Source organism: Mixophyes fleayi, chromosome 2 (assembly GCF_038048845.1).
Source record: "Mixophyes fleayi isolate aMixFle1 chromosome 2, aMixFle1.hap1, whole genome shotgun sequence".
NCBI lineage: Eukaryota > Metazoa > Chordata > Amphibia > Anura > Limnodynastidae > Mixophyes > Mixophyes fleayi.
Window position 1 is genome coordinate 253,109,552 of NC_134403.1, and position 15,442 is coordinate 253,124,993.

The 15,442-nt window shown below is 39.0% G+C and overlaps 1 protein-coding gene across 4 annotated transcripts in view; it reads right to left on the reverse strand.

The window, feature by feature from the left end:
• HIVEP3 (HIVEP zinc finger 3) overlaps positions 1–15,442 on the reverse strand; it is a 113,942-nt gene that overhangs the window by 85,269 nt on the left and 13,231 nt on the right. For 2 of the 4 annotated variants that reach the window (XM_075195882.1, XM_075195879.1), the window contains exon 2: positions 6,863–7,081. The exons of the other annotated variants lie outside the window; for them this stretch is intronic. The gene's annotated coding sequence lies outside the window, so the exon portion shown is untranslated. The remainder of the gene's footprint in view (positions 1–6,862; positions 7,082–15,442) is intronic. 4 annotated transcript variants of the gene reach the window in all.

The window sequence follows — 15,442 nt, forward strand, 5'->3', positions numbered from 1 at the left end:
GCCAATTTAGAAGATAATATAATGATTAGCCTCTCAAGGGTATATTCCCCCAGACTTTGAATACTTTCTTAGACAGGAACTACACAACTAAACTCCATATAAATAGAGTCAATAATGCATGCATGAAAGACAGGCTTATTATAGGATATAATCCAATTTAATTACAGCCTAGATCCATAAAAAGCAATAAAATGCCCGTACATCGGGTAAAGTAAAACAGGCTTATCTGTATAGAAAGCGCTTGCAGCGGTCCCCTCAGGAAACTCTCTGGAACTGGCACATGGGAACCTCCTCGCATCAGCTTCCACCAAAATACAGAGCCTCCTTCAGAACCTCCTTGACGCGTTTCGTCTCACAAGAGACTTTATCAAAAGGGTATATACTTGCCTTATTGTAATATGAACATGCCATGACACAAACTGCAAGTATAAAAATGCTTTTTTTGCCTACTTTCACGTAATCGTACACAGATTTATGGGAAGTGCTTGGATTTGTGGGCAAAAATGCCAAGTCCACAATTTTGTACCTGTGAAAAAACAAGAAAGAGGGAGATGGGTGCATGGCCTTTTAATCCCTGCCAAAGGATTTGAAATCTCCAGCACATCCAAGGTCCTGGAGACAACTTTGCACCCTCCATTTGCACTTTTGCAAGAAAGCACATTTCTTGCACCAATTTAATAAAAAGTTTCAAACACCCAAATAAAGTGACAAATATTAAACAAGCCCATAGTTTTTGCAGTTCATAAACAAATAGGTATGCACGTAAGGGTCAGATCAACACACCTAAATGGTCTAGTAAGCCATGTTTTGGGTTACAACTTATATGGAAAGATCCCCTATTCTAGAATACAAGCAGAAGTGGGCTCCTTCCTATTTAAAGCATCAATGCCAGTTTGAAACAAAACAAAACATCTGTCGCTCTCAAATGTCTGTTGGAGCTCCTCACGACCCTTAGTTTTACATATAATTATAGTCCATATATGAGTCCATTCATCACGTGATGTATGCTATCACAGGCATTAATGGCCAAGCTGCAGACACACAGCATATTTAGTTTTTCTCAAGTGTCCCTAATTGTCCACCCAACACCTAACAAGGAGCATGCTTATATCTTCTTTTAGGAACTGACCCTGCAAATGGGGATGAGTCTACTTGACAGATTCATGTCAAAATGTACATGAAGGAAAGTGTAAAAAAAATAATCCAGCCTACTTCCACTTCAGCACCACCCCCATCATTAATTTAAACCCCCCTCCCCAAATAGCGTTTGTTCAAGCTTCAGTCATGTCTTAAACTATTCATGAGAGTAAGGAACATCAGGATTGTATTTATGGTGCATTTGAATTTGCTTTTATTATTTGCCCATTACAAAGTGTGTGTGTGTGCGCGCACAGGGAGGGAGTGAGGTCAATGTATCTCCCATTAACAGAGGGTGCTCCCATAATCTCACCTTTAGTATCATTTAACTTTCTCACTCTGCAAGATTAAATCTAATTTTTGCCTGGGTGTAATACTAGTTTCACGAGTGTGCAGTCGTAAAACAGGCACACGACATCACAAAATGGAATAAGTGCTGTAGGGGTACATTCGTAAATGACTCTGTGCCCTTTTCCACTATAACTTATTTTCTGGCTTGTGGTACTTTGTATTAAACATCACATAAATAAGGAATATATGTATAATAAAACACCATGTCATGTCACCTTGCAATGACAACACATACCATATCCCTGTGTGTGAATAAACCTGCAATTTGCTTAGAGCATCTGTCATAAATGAGATTGGAAATATCTATCCAGACTCTCTTGTGCACTGCCTCACAGTGATTCAACATGCATATGTAACATTCTTCTAAGTAGCGGTTTTAAAATATCGACATACAGCACTGGCATGCTAGAAACATTTATCTAAGTATACATTCTTCAGCCAATTCATTGCATAGAACAATAATACACAGGCTTTAAATTTTGTTTATGTCCAATAGTGCCATTATTTGGTCTTTATAGAGAGCAACTAATTACAGACTACCTGTGCTAACAATTGCTGCTATACACTAGATGTGAAAATCAATTTGAATACATTCAATTGATTCCACATATCCAAGGTTGCCTGGATAATACATTTGGACTAGGATACAGCCACTAAAACAGATAAAACTCCTGTCTCTCAACTGAACCCTAAACTCCTTTCTCACCCCATATATGCTGCTCACTGTAGATCATGTTTTTCTTGCTGTCCCACGCACTCAGGCAGCATCTCCTAATGAGATGGCCGCTGGCTGTCATCCTTCTGATCAGAGACACTTCCAGCTTCCCTAGAAGACGCTTGGAGCTGCTGCTAATCTCAGACAACTGACTCAGGATATTTCCATTTTTGGGAGAGAGAGAGAGAGAAAAAAAATGAGTATCTTTCAAAAGCAAAAAGTAGGAAAGAAAATGGTGACTATAAGAAATTAATTAGAAATACGGTCATGAATGGCAAAGTAGTTTCATTGGATTCTATTTAGGTTCCTCACTTGTAAAAGTATTAGAAAATGTATCACCATTAAACCTGGCAGAATTTCAACTTTATCTGCAAATCAACTAGAAGCAGGACTTGAACGAGAGAATAAAAGCAGGGGGGGGGGGGGGGTTGGGGGTTCCATCATTCTACAGTAGGAAAGTCTTCAGAATTGGAGAAGAGTTGCTAATCTTCCCAGAAGGCGTGTCCTATTAAATTCACCCAAAGACCACCAACCAGTATAAAACACACACACACACACACACACACACACACACACACACACTCCCCTCCTGTTAGGGCACAGTAGTTCTCAATCTACAAGACTGAATAATCCGTATGCTATACAAAGAATTGTGGTAGGCAATTTCCGCTGCTATATAAGGGATATGTGATCTTCCATGCAACAGACGGTAGAAATGAAAAACTAAAACTGCGATGAAAGTTGTCAATATCCCTGATAACAAATGTAATACTAAGACAGATGTCAATAAAAATATATATGTATGTCACTCACCGGACTGTGAGTGCTACTTCTAAGGCAGCTAGGAACCGTGTCCGTCCATTATTATGAGGTACTGCGCATGTGCAGTCCCTTTTAACCTTCAGTTCTGTTCCTTTAACTTAATTGGCTGATCAGGCAACTCTCCCTATATTAAGCACCTGTGGTCAATACCACGTGGCCGGATCTTGGAGTCTCATTCCTCATGAGTCTCTGAAGGTGTTCCAGTGCCTCCTCGTGTGTTCAGCTGATGCTGATTCCTGTTTGCCGTTTGTGGTTTCCAGACCACTTCTATTCCTCGTGTTCCTAGTGACTCCAGCAGCTGATTCCTATCCGCTGCCTCCGTGTATCTACAGCTACAGATTACTGCAAACTCTCCTGTGTTTCATCGTGTCTCCAGCAGCTGATTCCTATCCGCTGCCTCCGTGTATCTACAGCTACAGATTACTGCAAACTCTCCTGTGTTTCTTCGTGACTCCAGCAGCTGATTCCTATCCGCTGCCTCCGTGTATCTACAGCTACAGATTACTGCAAACTCTCCTGTGTTTCTTCGTGACTCCAGCAGCTGATTCCTATCCGCTGCCTCCGTTTATCTACAGCTACAGATTACTGCAAACTCTCCTGTGTTTCTTCGTGACTCCAGCAGCTGATTCCTATCCGCTGCCTCCGTGTATCTACAGTTACAGATTACTGCAAACTTTCCTGAGTTACATCGCTACTGTTCCAGCTGATTCCTGTTCGCTACTTCAGCGTGTCTACAGAGTCTGCTCGTCTCAGCGCTCCAGTCTGCATTCTACCTGCCGTCAGCTGACCCGCTGCCTACTGCTTCTACAGTGTGTCCATTTGTGTCAACTCGCCTGCTGCATCGAGTCTACGCTCCTCGGCTTCCAGCTTTGCTACATCGCTTCAACTCTCCCGTGGTCTCCTGCTGTTCTATTCTATATACTACTGCTTCCTGAGTATTTGTCATCTTTGCTGGCCTACCTACAGTGTGCTGCACCTACCTGCCGCTTCCATTCTGCAAGGACTTCGCATCTCGTCTGTTCCCGGCCGCTCAGGTATCCCTGCAGCTATCTCTAACAGCCTGCTCATCTGAACCACGGTATGCATACTTCTCATTGACTGTGCTGGTGTATTGCATATCCATCTGGGCTGAGTTGTTCTCCTCCGGAGTTTCCATCCTCTGAGACTATTGCTATTATTGACTGTGTTTCCTTTTGCTGGACTATTTGAGTGACTTTGTTTATCTGTGCAGTGCTGTTCATTCATTGTGTGCAGTTCAACGTGGGATCAAGTTCAGTGTACCCGTGTAGATTCTGCATAGCATTTATCTCCTCGTGTCCTTCCTCACATATATATTCAGTGGTTCAACTTGCTAGAGGCAGACCACTGATTCCTGTCTCCCTGTGTCACCAGTTGCATATATCCTCTCACATAAGCAGTGGTACAACTTGCTACACGCAAACCACTGACTTCCCCGTTACCTTCACCTGGATTCCATTCCTTCACTACAGACAGCGGTACAACTTGCTATACGCAGACCGCTGACTTCCACCTCCTTATTACTCCTGGACATTCTTCTCACTATAGCAGTGGTACAACTTGCCGTGCGCAGACCACTGACTACCCTCACGTGTCCTTGTCCATCCAGATCCTCGTGTTCAGTTACCTATTGTTTACCAGTGCTGCTAGTCATAGACTTTCTGAGCATTCTCTAACCATCTGCTGTTTAAAGTTCCATTATCACCCTGCCATCAGAGTATCATATACCAACTCTACTGCTCTGATAAGACCATCAGCGGGTGATACTGGGTAAAGCCTCCTAGTGCCCGTGACAATGTATTTATTTATTCATTGTTGCAATTTATGTTTTTATTCAAACTATATAAAATGCTGAGAAATTGCAAAGACTCTGCCATCAGAAAAGGGCTGACCATGAGTTTCATGGAAGCAAACCCAGAACACTCCCTTCTTTCAAATAATAAAAATAAAAATTGCAGTACAACTTAGGCATGCAAAGGTGCATCTCAACAAAACACAATGTTTTTACACCAGTGTCCTGTGGACAGACAAGAGAAAAAGTGGAGAGGTTTGTCTTAATGCACAAAGCTATATTTATCAAAAACCAAAACAAAGCATGTTATCGTAAGAGTGTTATAACAACCATCAGCACAGTTTTGGAGGGTGTTGAATTTGCATAGTTTTACAGTCACTGTACCTGGATGCCTCACAATCCCCCGTGAGTAACAGAGCATTCTAGATGAAAGTGAGAGGTCATATGTCCAACAAATGAAATTTGGACAAAATTCAACCATGCAACAGTACGATGATCCTTAGCACACCAGTAAATTTAAAGCTTAATGGATATAAAAAGAAAACCAACAATCAAGGTTTTGGAATGGCCAAGTCAAAGTCTAGACATCAATCCCATTCAGATGCTGTGGGGGACCTTAAGAGAGCTATTCATAAACGAATGCCCTCAAACATCAATGAACTGAAGCAGTGTTGTATGGAGGAGTGGGCCAAACTTCCTCAAATACGTTGTAAGAGACTAATAAACCCATACAGAAAACAATTACTTAAATGTTAAGTACACCACATGATTGAGTAGTTTTTTACACATGGCTTCATGTTCACTTATTTTTGCTGAAGAAATAATAACAGTAAAATCTGTTATGTGCGACATGTCACAACATTAGATTTATCAAATTTTAGGACTCGTGGAGGACTAGAACTAGGTCTAGGCTAATGACTGTTTTTGAAGGGGTAATATTGAAAAACGTGTGCCCGAGAAATTCTTTGTTTAAACGTTATTGATAACAAGTGCCTTTCAAACATTCCACAACGTTGTAGTGTTTTGTCGTCCTTTAATGACTATGCAGATAAAGAATTAATTCTGTGCAGAATAACTTCAGGATTCGGATAAAGAAAAATAAGTAGAACTTGCAAATATGTGATAAACTTAAAAAGGCACATCAAGCAATTATTATTGCACCTACTGGATGGATGGAATTTGGGAATAGAAGTTAAAAAACCCAAAAGTTAGTTAATTAACAGAAGAATTAAAAGATAATTTTATTTTAAATGCTTTAACTAATTGTACATATACTGATGTTGAATGCACGTCTAATTGAATGACAGTCTGAGAACATTATTGATCCATTTGCCAAACTGATCTAAGTCAGTCTAAGTACACAGGTTTTGCTTATTGGTTTGTTTGGCAATGCATGCTGCTTCCATGGTCCAGCATCTATTTTGGAAAGCTATGTGGTAAACAAAATGATGCAATAAGTTGATGTGCTGAAAGCAGGCAAACGGGCATGACGAAGGATCGGAGTGACTTTGACAAGAGCGAAATTGAGATGGCTAGATGACTGGTCAAAGCATCTCCAAAATGGGGTGCTCCCATACAGTGGTTACTACCTACCAAAAGTGATCCAACGAAGGACAACCAGTGAACCGGTGGCAGGGTTGTGGGCACCCAAGGCTCATTGATGAGCGTGGGGCTAGCCCGTATGGTTCAATCCCACAGAAGAGTTACTGTAGTTGCTGAAAAAGTTAATACTGGCTATGATACAAAGGTGTCAGAACACACAGTGCATCAGCTTGCTCCATATGGGATTGTGCAGCCGCTGACTCCTGGCCACTGCCCAAGGCGCCTACAAGGCATGTGCGTGCCATAACTGGACAATGGAGCAATGGAAGAAGGTGGCCTGGTCTGATGAATCATGTTTTTGTTCAGGAATAGTTTGAGGAACAAGACTTGGCCTACAAATTCCCCAGATCTCAATCCAATCAAGCATCTGTAGGATGTGCTGGAAAAAGAAGTATGAAAAATGGAGGTCCAACCTCGCAACTTACATTACTTAAAGGGCATGCTGCTAACGTCTTGGTGCCAGATACCACAGGACACCTTCAGAGCTCTTGTGGAGTCTATGCCTGGACAGATCAGAGCAAAGTATTATCGGATTGGGCAAACGTCGCTTGACAAATGGGGTCCTCACAGTACCCCTAGCCCAGGGGCCTACAGTGTCTTAATCCGGCCCTCATTGGTACCAGCTGCATGCCAATATAAATGCCCTATATGAATACAAAACAAAAATACAGTTGTCAGCACTTGTCCTTAACACTGCAAAGCAGTTAAAATAAAGTGCACTCACGTCCCAGTTATATAGGTTAACATGTAACAAGGGTTGGCTTGTAAACCACACCAATATAGGCCTGATAAACAGCAGCTAAGACAATATTTGTTAGTATTTTGAAACGAGAAACAGAGAAGAAATAGGCTGGCACTCTGTTAACCAATACCTCAACCTTCCATTTTGCTAGATACATATAGATTTCAGCGGCAAGGACAACTGCGGTTTCTAGAGGGGAGATTTTTAAATGCTTGAGTTCTGTTGGATGTCTATGCTGATATGTGTTGATTTTATTTTCCTCTGGTACACACATTTATTGTGAAACTTTTGAGATATCTAATAAAATATTGTATTTAATGCACAAAGAAGCGTACCCTTCATGTTACTTTTACAGAATCTCTATAAACAGCGAGGGGCCCATTTATTAATTAACGGGGTTAATTAATGAAATATGACAGATACATTTTCGTAATCATTTATTAAAAAATCATCCCGGAAAAGCGCTTCTGAGGCTGTCCTGGCGATGACTTTCCTTACTTTAAAACTCCAGTCACTATCGCAAAGCCACTTTGCAATAGTGACCAGAGGGGCGAGCAGGTAAGCTGCGGTGAGGGATCCGAAGATCACTCAACCGCAACGCTCTCCCCATAGGATTTAATGGCTGCCATTGCGGACAAGTTTCAAAAAGCTAAGGTTTTCGGAACTTGATAAAAAAAAATAATGCAAAAACGCCCAGAGCGTAGTCCTATTGACTATTATGGGACTGCGGTTTAATACAGTACTTTTCAAAATGCAGAAGGTATCTCCTACATTTTCTTAAATGACAATTATACTTAAAAATGCCTAAACGGTGCAGAAAAAGCAGTTTCCACCTGGTTTTGGGATTCATAAATAGGCACCTGAAGGAGAGACTTGGTGAATGGAGCATTGTGGATATGGCTTACTGACAATATCATTTCAAAACAGCATCTGATTGGAGTGATTTGGAACCAAATCAGATTAGTGCTCCTTACCTTCCTTGCATACCGTATATTTTTCATGTCGAGGGAGATGGCACTTCTCTTTTAAAGGAGCTAACTTTCTTTTTACATTTTTTGTGGATCATATTTATTTAATTACATTTAGCACCTTGGATTGTAGTTTGTTTTTATTTCAAAACAGCAGCTGGTTTTGATTCTGGACAATTGAATATATATGCGTGATCAATTGAGAATATATATATCATGGTTTCTGAAGCAAAAATGAGTCTCAGGTGCAGATTTACGAAATCTTCTAAAAAGGAAAAGTGGAGGCGTTACCCATGCAGAGTCTAGCTATCATTTTCTAGAATGTACTAGATAAAGGATTGTGCTAGAATCGGATGGGTTGCTATGGACAACACCTCAGCTTTTCTTTCAAGATTTGTGGGGAAAGAAAAAAAAAACAAAAAAACAAACAAACATGTAACCTGTGTAGGTTACTTAAAGTAAAATATATTTCCTACATTTACAATAACAACAAAAATGAACATTTATATATAGTACATTTATATAACCTGTAATTAGGACAGTAAAGATAAGCTAAATGGTGAATAAGGGCTACACATAAGCACAAACATGTAGTGGTACCCATAATTAAACAGTGTAAACATTTAAGGTGACAGCATATGCGGAAATTTTGTTGGCCAATTAAGACCAAATGGACAAACATGTAGTATGCTTGGGGTTCCTCAAAAACAATAGCGGACCAGAATTATTGAATTACAGATTTTATTTTTTTATGACAGAAAATGCAGTCATATTTCCAGTCATCAGATGACCGCACTAATGGGCCCCATGGAGTCCAGTTGTGTGGTCTCATGTCAAAATGGTCAGGTCTGTCCAATATGGCCACTCAAATTGGATATTGATTCAGCTATTCAAAGAACAGACCAAACAACAGTATATCAATGTGTGTAGTTATCCTGAAGTACAAAAAGGTCAAATAGAGAAAAAAGTCTCATCGTTCAGCAATCATATCAGCTGCCTTACACACATACTACACATTGATAAGTTTAGCTATATTACATCTGCAGTAACAATGGCTGTTTATATTTTAATAATATGGCACATACACAAAGATCTGATTGTGAGCTCACCATCATTTTTAAACCTGTTCAATGAATCATGTAAGTAACTTTGTTGTTCACAGAATTGTTTACATATTTACTGCCTATAATTGCAATGGTATCCATCAATTTTCATTGAATACTAGTTAACTCTTAGGGAAAAGAATCTGTGTCAAGGTTTTCTAAACAACGTTTCTTGTAAATAGACTACTCTTAGCTAATCTACTTTAGTTCTAATGCACAAAATAATCCATTAAAGACTTTACAGGCTAGACATGACAAGACTATACAGCTCAGATATAATTTAAACACCACAAGGTGCAAGTTTGGTCACAGTTGAGTTCTGTGCATATAGGTCAATACAGTATACTGTAGAGCATGGATATAATTTAGTTTATAGAGACAATGACTGTTTTGATATTCTATTAAAAATGATAAGTTAAACACAGAATGCTAGCTATTTATGATATTGAGCCTTGATGCACCAAACACAAAAAACATGAAATCTTATTATGGCAGAAATTAGATTGCAGTATACGCTTCTAATTCTATTCTTTTCTAATTCTAAATTTGTGGTCCCCTGAAAACAAAATGTTTAAATTGTTTTTTTCAGACTCTACTTATATATTTATGTGACTGAGATACACTAAATTCATTACATCAAACACAGTAATCCATTTTCTCATGCTTATATCCTTGATTGTACAGTAATACCATATAAAATCATGGTCCATCTATCAGCAGGAAAAAGCAGTAACATGAATTTATCAGGTCAGGAGACATCTGTCCAATCCTTCAATGTCAAGTGTGATTGTTAGCCCATTGTACCCAGGCCTTCTCGTTTTTCTCTGACATAAGTGAAACTCTGAATGTTCATCGGTTTCCACACCCCACCCATAACAAGATGGCAGCAGTTGTGCTTTCTGACATGCCCCTTCTAGCATCACTGTTGTATTCAGCTGTTACATGACGGACTGTAGCCGTCTGTCAGACAGTCCCTCTCATCTACTTTGTGATCACCGGGCCAACCACACTAAGTTGCATTCATGTCAACAACAAAAACAAAAGGTACACTTGTAGTAGGCTAAGTAACAAAAAATAATGGAAGATTGGAAAAACATTTTATGGTATTGTTAAAGGGGATTGCCCCTTTAACAGCACTAACAATATTGTTGCTTTTACCAGTGACTTCATTCCTGTGCACCGGACACTCGATCTTTCTAATTTCTTGCAAGTCAGGTGCCGCTGAGGATGTCGGAAATGCCAGTTTTGTGATGTTGCTGATGTGTGTGTATATATATATATATATATATATATATATATATATATATATATATATATATATATATATATATATATATATATATATACAGTCAAGTCCATAAATATTGGGACATCGACACAATGCTCATATTTTGAGCGCTATACACCACCACAATGGCTTTCAAATTAAACTAACAAGATGTGCTTTAACTGCAGACTTTCAGTTTTAATTTGAGGGCATTTACATCCAAATCAGGTGAACGGTGTAGGAATTACAATAGTTTTTATATGTTCCTCACACTTTTTAGGGGCCAAAAGTAATGGGACAATCGACTCAAAACCTATTTCATGGACATGTGTGGGCTATTCCCTCATTATTTCATCATCCATTAAGCAGAGTAAAGGTCTGGAGTTGATTCTAGGTGTGACATTTGCATTTGGAATCTGTTGCTGTCGACTCTCAATATGAGATCCAAAGAGCTGTCACTATTAGTAAAGCAAGCCAACATTAGGCTGAAAAATCAAAACAAACACATCAGAGAGATAGCAAAAACATTAGGTGTGGCCAAATCAACTTTTTGGAACATTCTTAAAAAGAAAGAACGTACCGGAGAGCTCAGCAACACCAAAAGACCCGGAAGACCACGGAAAACAACTGTGGTGGATGACAGAAGAATTTTTTCCCTGGTGAAGAAAAACCCCTTCACAACAGTTGGCCAAATCAAGAACACTCTCCAGGAGGTAGGTGTATATGTGTCAAAGTCAACAATCAAGAGAAGACTACAAAAGAGTGAATATAGAGGGTTCACCACAAGATGTAAACCATTTGTGAGCCACAAAAACAGAAAGACCAGATTAGAATTTGGCAAACAACATCTAAAAAAGCCATTACAGCTGTGGAACAACATCCTATGGACAGATGACACAAAGATCAACTTGTACCAGAGTGATGGGAAGAGAAGAGTATGGAGAAAGAAAGGAACTGCTCATGATCAAAAACATACCACCTCATCAGTGAAGCATGGTGGTGGTAGTGTCATGGCGTGGGCATGTATGGCTGCCATTGGAACTGGTTCCCTTGTATTGATTGATGATGTGACTGCTGACAAAAGCAGTAGGATGAATTCTGAAGTGTTTCGGGCAATATTATCTGCTCATATTCAGTCAAATGTTTCAGAATTCATTGGACGGCGCTTCACAGTGCAGATGGACAATTACCCGAAGCATACTGCAAAAGCAACCAAAGAGATTTTTAAGGCTAACAAGTGGATGTTATGCAATGGCCAAATCAATCACCTGACCTGAATCCGACTGAGCATGCATTTCACTTAATGAAGACAAAACTGAAGGGAAAATGCCCCAAGAACAAGCAGGAACTGAAGACATTCGCAGTAGAGGCCTGGCAGAGCAAAACCAGGGATGAAAACCAGCATCTGGAGATGTCTATGCCTTCCAGACTTCAGGATGTAATTGACTGCAAAGGATTTGCAACAAAGTATTAAAAAGTGAAAGTTTGATGTAGGATTGTTTAGTTTGTCCCATTACTTTTGGTCCCTTAAAAAGTGTGAGGCACATATAGAAACCGTTGTAATTCCTACACTGTTCACCTGATTTGGATGTAAACTCCCTCAAATTAAAGCTGAAAGTCTGCAGTTAAATCACAACTTGATTGTTTCATTTGAAATCCATTCTGGTGGTGTACAGAGCCCAAAATATTAGAATTGTGTTGATGTCCCAATATTTATGGACTTGACTGTGATATAGATATATATATATATATATATATATATATATATATATATATATATATATGAAACCCAATATTTTTAAGCTGTAAAGCGCTTTTAAAGTGCAGAGGAAAATAGTGAAAAGCCAAAAATTCAATACTTAAATACAATAGGAAGCTCCCCAATCAGTCAACACCTGTCTGCAAGTGTCATACCTAATTTAGAAAAAATACAAAAGACAGGGGTGCCATACATAGTGCATTAAAAGTGATACATAATAATGGTTTCCACAAATGTAAAATTCCCGTATCACAAACTCAAATCATTTGAGCCAAAGTGATATATGGGAAGATCCCTCTGATGGATACTGGAAATCAGATCGATCCTGGATGTCAAGTAGTCCTTCCAAACGTAATCAGGATAATGACCAGATGACTGTGAACTCAAATGATGCCACAATAGTGTAAAACCACCAGTAAAACACACATAAAAACTCTATATAATCATAGGTTTAGTGATTCCATACTGCAGCTCTTAAAAATAAATGCCCGTACATAAAATGGAATATAAAACAGCTTATCTGTCCTATGGACACTCGCAGATGAGAAAGAGGGTTCCAGCCGGCAATGACCCACGATCCAGAAGATGAACACAAGAATCAGACAGTGACACAAACCACCGACGCATTTCGTCTTATAGAAAGACTTTTTCAAGGAGTCAAAAAGTCTTTCTATAAGACACAGTCATCTGGTCATTATCCTGATTACGTTTGGAAGGACTACTTGACATCCAGGATCAATCTAATTTCCAGTATCCATCAGAGAGATCTTCCAATATATCACTTTGGCTCAAATGATTTGAGTTTCTGGTACGGGAATTTTACATTTGCAGAAACTATTATTATGTATCACTTTCAATGCACTATGCATGGCGCCCCCTGTCTTTTGTGTATATATATATATATATATATATATATATATATATATATATATATACATACACACATACATACATACATACACACACATACACAAGAAAAAAAAATCAGATATAACATGGTGCATAACTCCAAATTGATAATTGTCCCAAAAGTCAGTATTTGTAAAAAACACTTGGCAAATGTCCAGGCGGCTGCCAATTCCCATTAAATCAGATGGTGGACTAAAGGAGATGTAGAATAAAGCATATGGGATAGGGCGCCAAGATAGTGTAATATTGTAAAACAAAGGACAGTAATATAGTGACTAAAACCATAAACCAATGAATAGAATGATCCACAAGTGTTATATAATAGGATATTCCAAAATAATAGCAAAGTTAGCCAAAGAAACCAGTGATCATAAAGAGAGTCATAGCTGTCATGCAGACACTCTTAAACACCAGGCCTCTCCAATAGTGATATGCCTACCAGATAAAAGAACATTGTTGTTTATCTGATTGTAGTCATGAGGAGAACACTTGTCTCTTCGTTGTTCTCAGATATAAGATACAAAGAAAACCATCATGGTGTAGTACTGATTAGTAAAAAAAAAACTTATTCCACACAATGCTTGGAGTATCTCACTCACATTGATTAAAAACATAAATAGCTTATCTGGACAGTTTTACTTCATCCACAGTCAGGTTTGTATAAATCCCGGATAAAAGAACTAGTCTGCTCACAACTACTGCAACTGATGCTACTTCGAATCAGGATATGATGTTAAAAAGTCCATAGTACGAAAAACTCACAGGTCTTCAACGCGTTTCGTCTTGTATAATTAAGACTTCATCACGAGGTATTAGATATGCGACTACTCGAGTTGCGATCCTAAATACTGTGCGTGGCGCCATTTTGCACTTGCGCACTACGAACCAAGCCACGTCATTTCACACTTTGTGTGAGTCAGCTGCAGAATATAAACAAAACTTTATTCCTATATATTAAACACACATAAACATATACATTATATATATATATATACATACACATTATATATATATATATATATATATATATATATACACACACAGGGTGAGTCAAAAGTCACAGTACACCCTTTTATTTCAAAAATGTATATAGGAATTGGGAAACCTGAATACTCCAGTAAGGTATGGGTGACGTGGTCTATCTTTTACGGTATGTACCAAACATGGGCGCCATCTTGAAATGGGCCAATCGGCCTAATTTCTGTAGAGTTTTTGAAATAAAAGGGTGTACTACGACTTTTGACTCACCCTGCATATATATATATATACATACATATACATACAGAGAGAGAGATTTTTTTTTTTTTTTAGATAACCATGCTTACATGCTTACAACAACCAACGTTGTTCTTTGTTAATAAAACTGTTGTCATTATACTGTTCAAAAAAATTAAAAATAATCCTCCCCCATTCTTTGGATGTTGACAATTGATAGTAGGATCAGGTGGAGTTACAGCAGAGGTGTCACTAATTCTGGTCAATTATTTTACAGTAGACAAGACCAGATGTCAAAATGTTGTGCCGAGTCATCTGCATCACCTATGGTTGTCTAAGAGTTTTGCAAAGCACACAACAGTATATAGCACATGTAGGTAACATCGGCACACAGCGGTAGCTGAAAGGAAAAGTGGTGCAAGATGAAATTGTTCTTGGGCTCTTCCACCCCTTATGTTGGATCCTAAAAAGGACATGCACACTGTAACAAACCCTGCACTTCAGCGACAAGGAGTGCCATATTTGAGCCTGTGTTTGGTTTGTTTGGGCCCCCACAAAACAAGCTAACAATGGGCTTAAGGCACCTAAGGTAAAAGTGCTGTTAATGAACTCTACTGTGGAAAAATGTTGTTGTCATCATCCTCAGCCTTATCCTCACTCTCTTAAGTTTGTACATCATCCTCACACATTATTAATTCATCACCGCTGGAATCCACCATTACAGAATCCATGTATTTTGATGCAATTGGCAGGAAAGGCCTTCCTTGTGGAAATTGAAGCTCATTTATATGAACCTCATCTTTGCCACATCTTGAGGAAGTAGCCTCCTACGCCGATCGCTGACAAGGTTCACGGTTGTGCTGAAAACTATTTCCAAGTACACATTGGAGGGTGGGCAGCTTAGGCAGTGCAAAGCGAGTTGGTACATGGGTCTCCAAATTCCCTTTTTTTACTCCCAGTATGTAAAGGAACTGTCTGACTTGTCTATTTCTATTCTGTCGTGAAAATAATCCTCCACCATCCTTTGGATGTTGATAGTAGG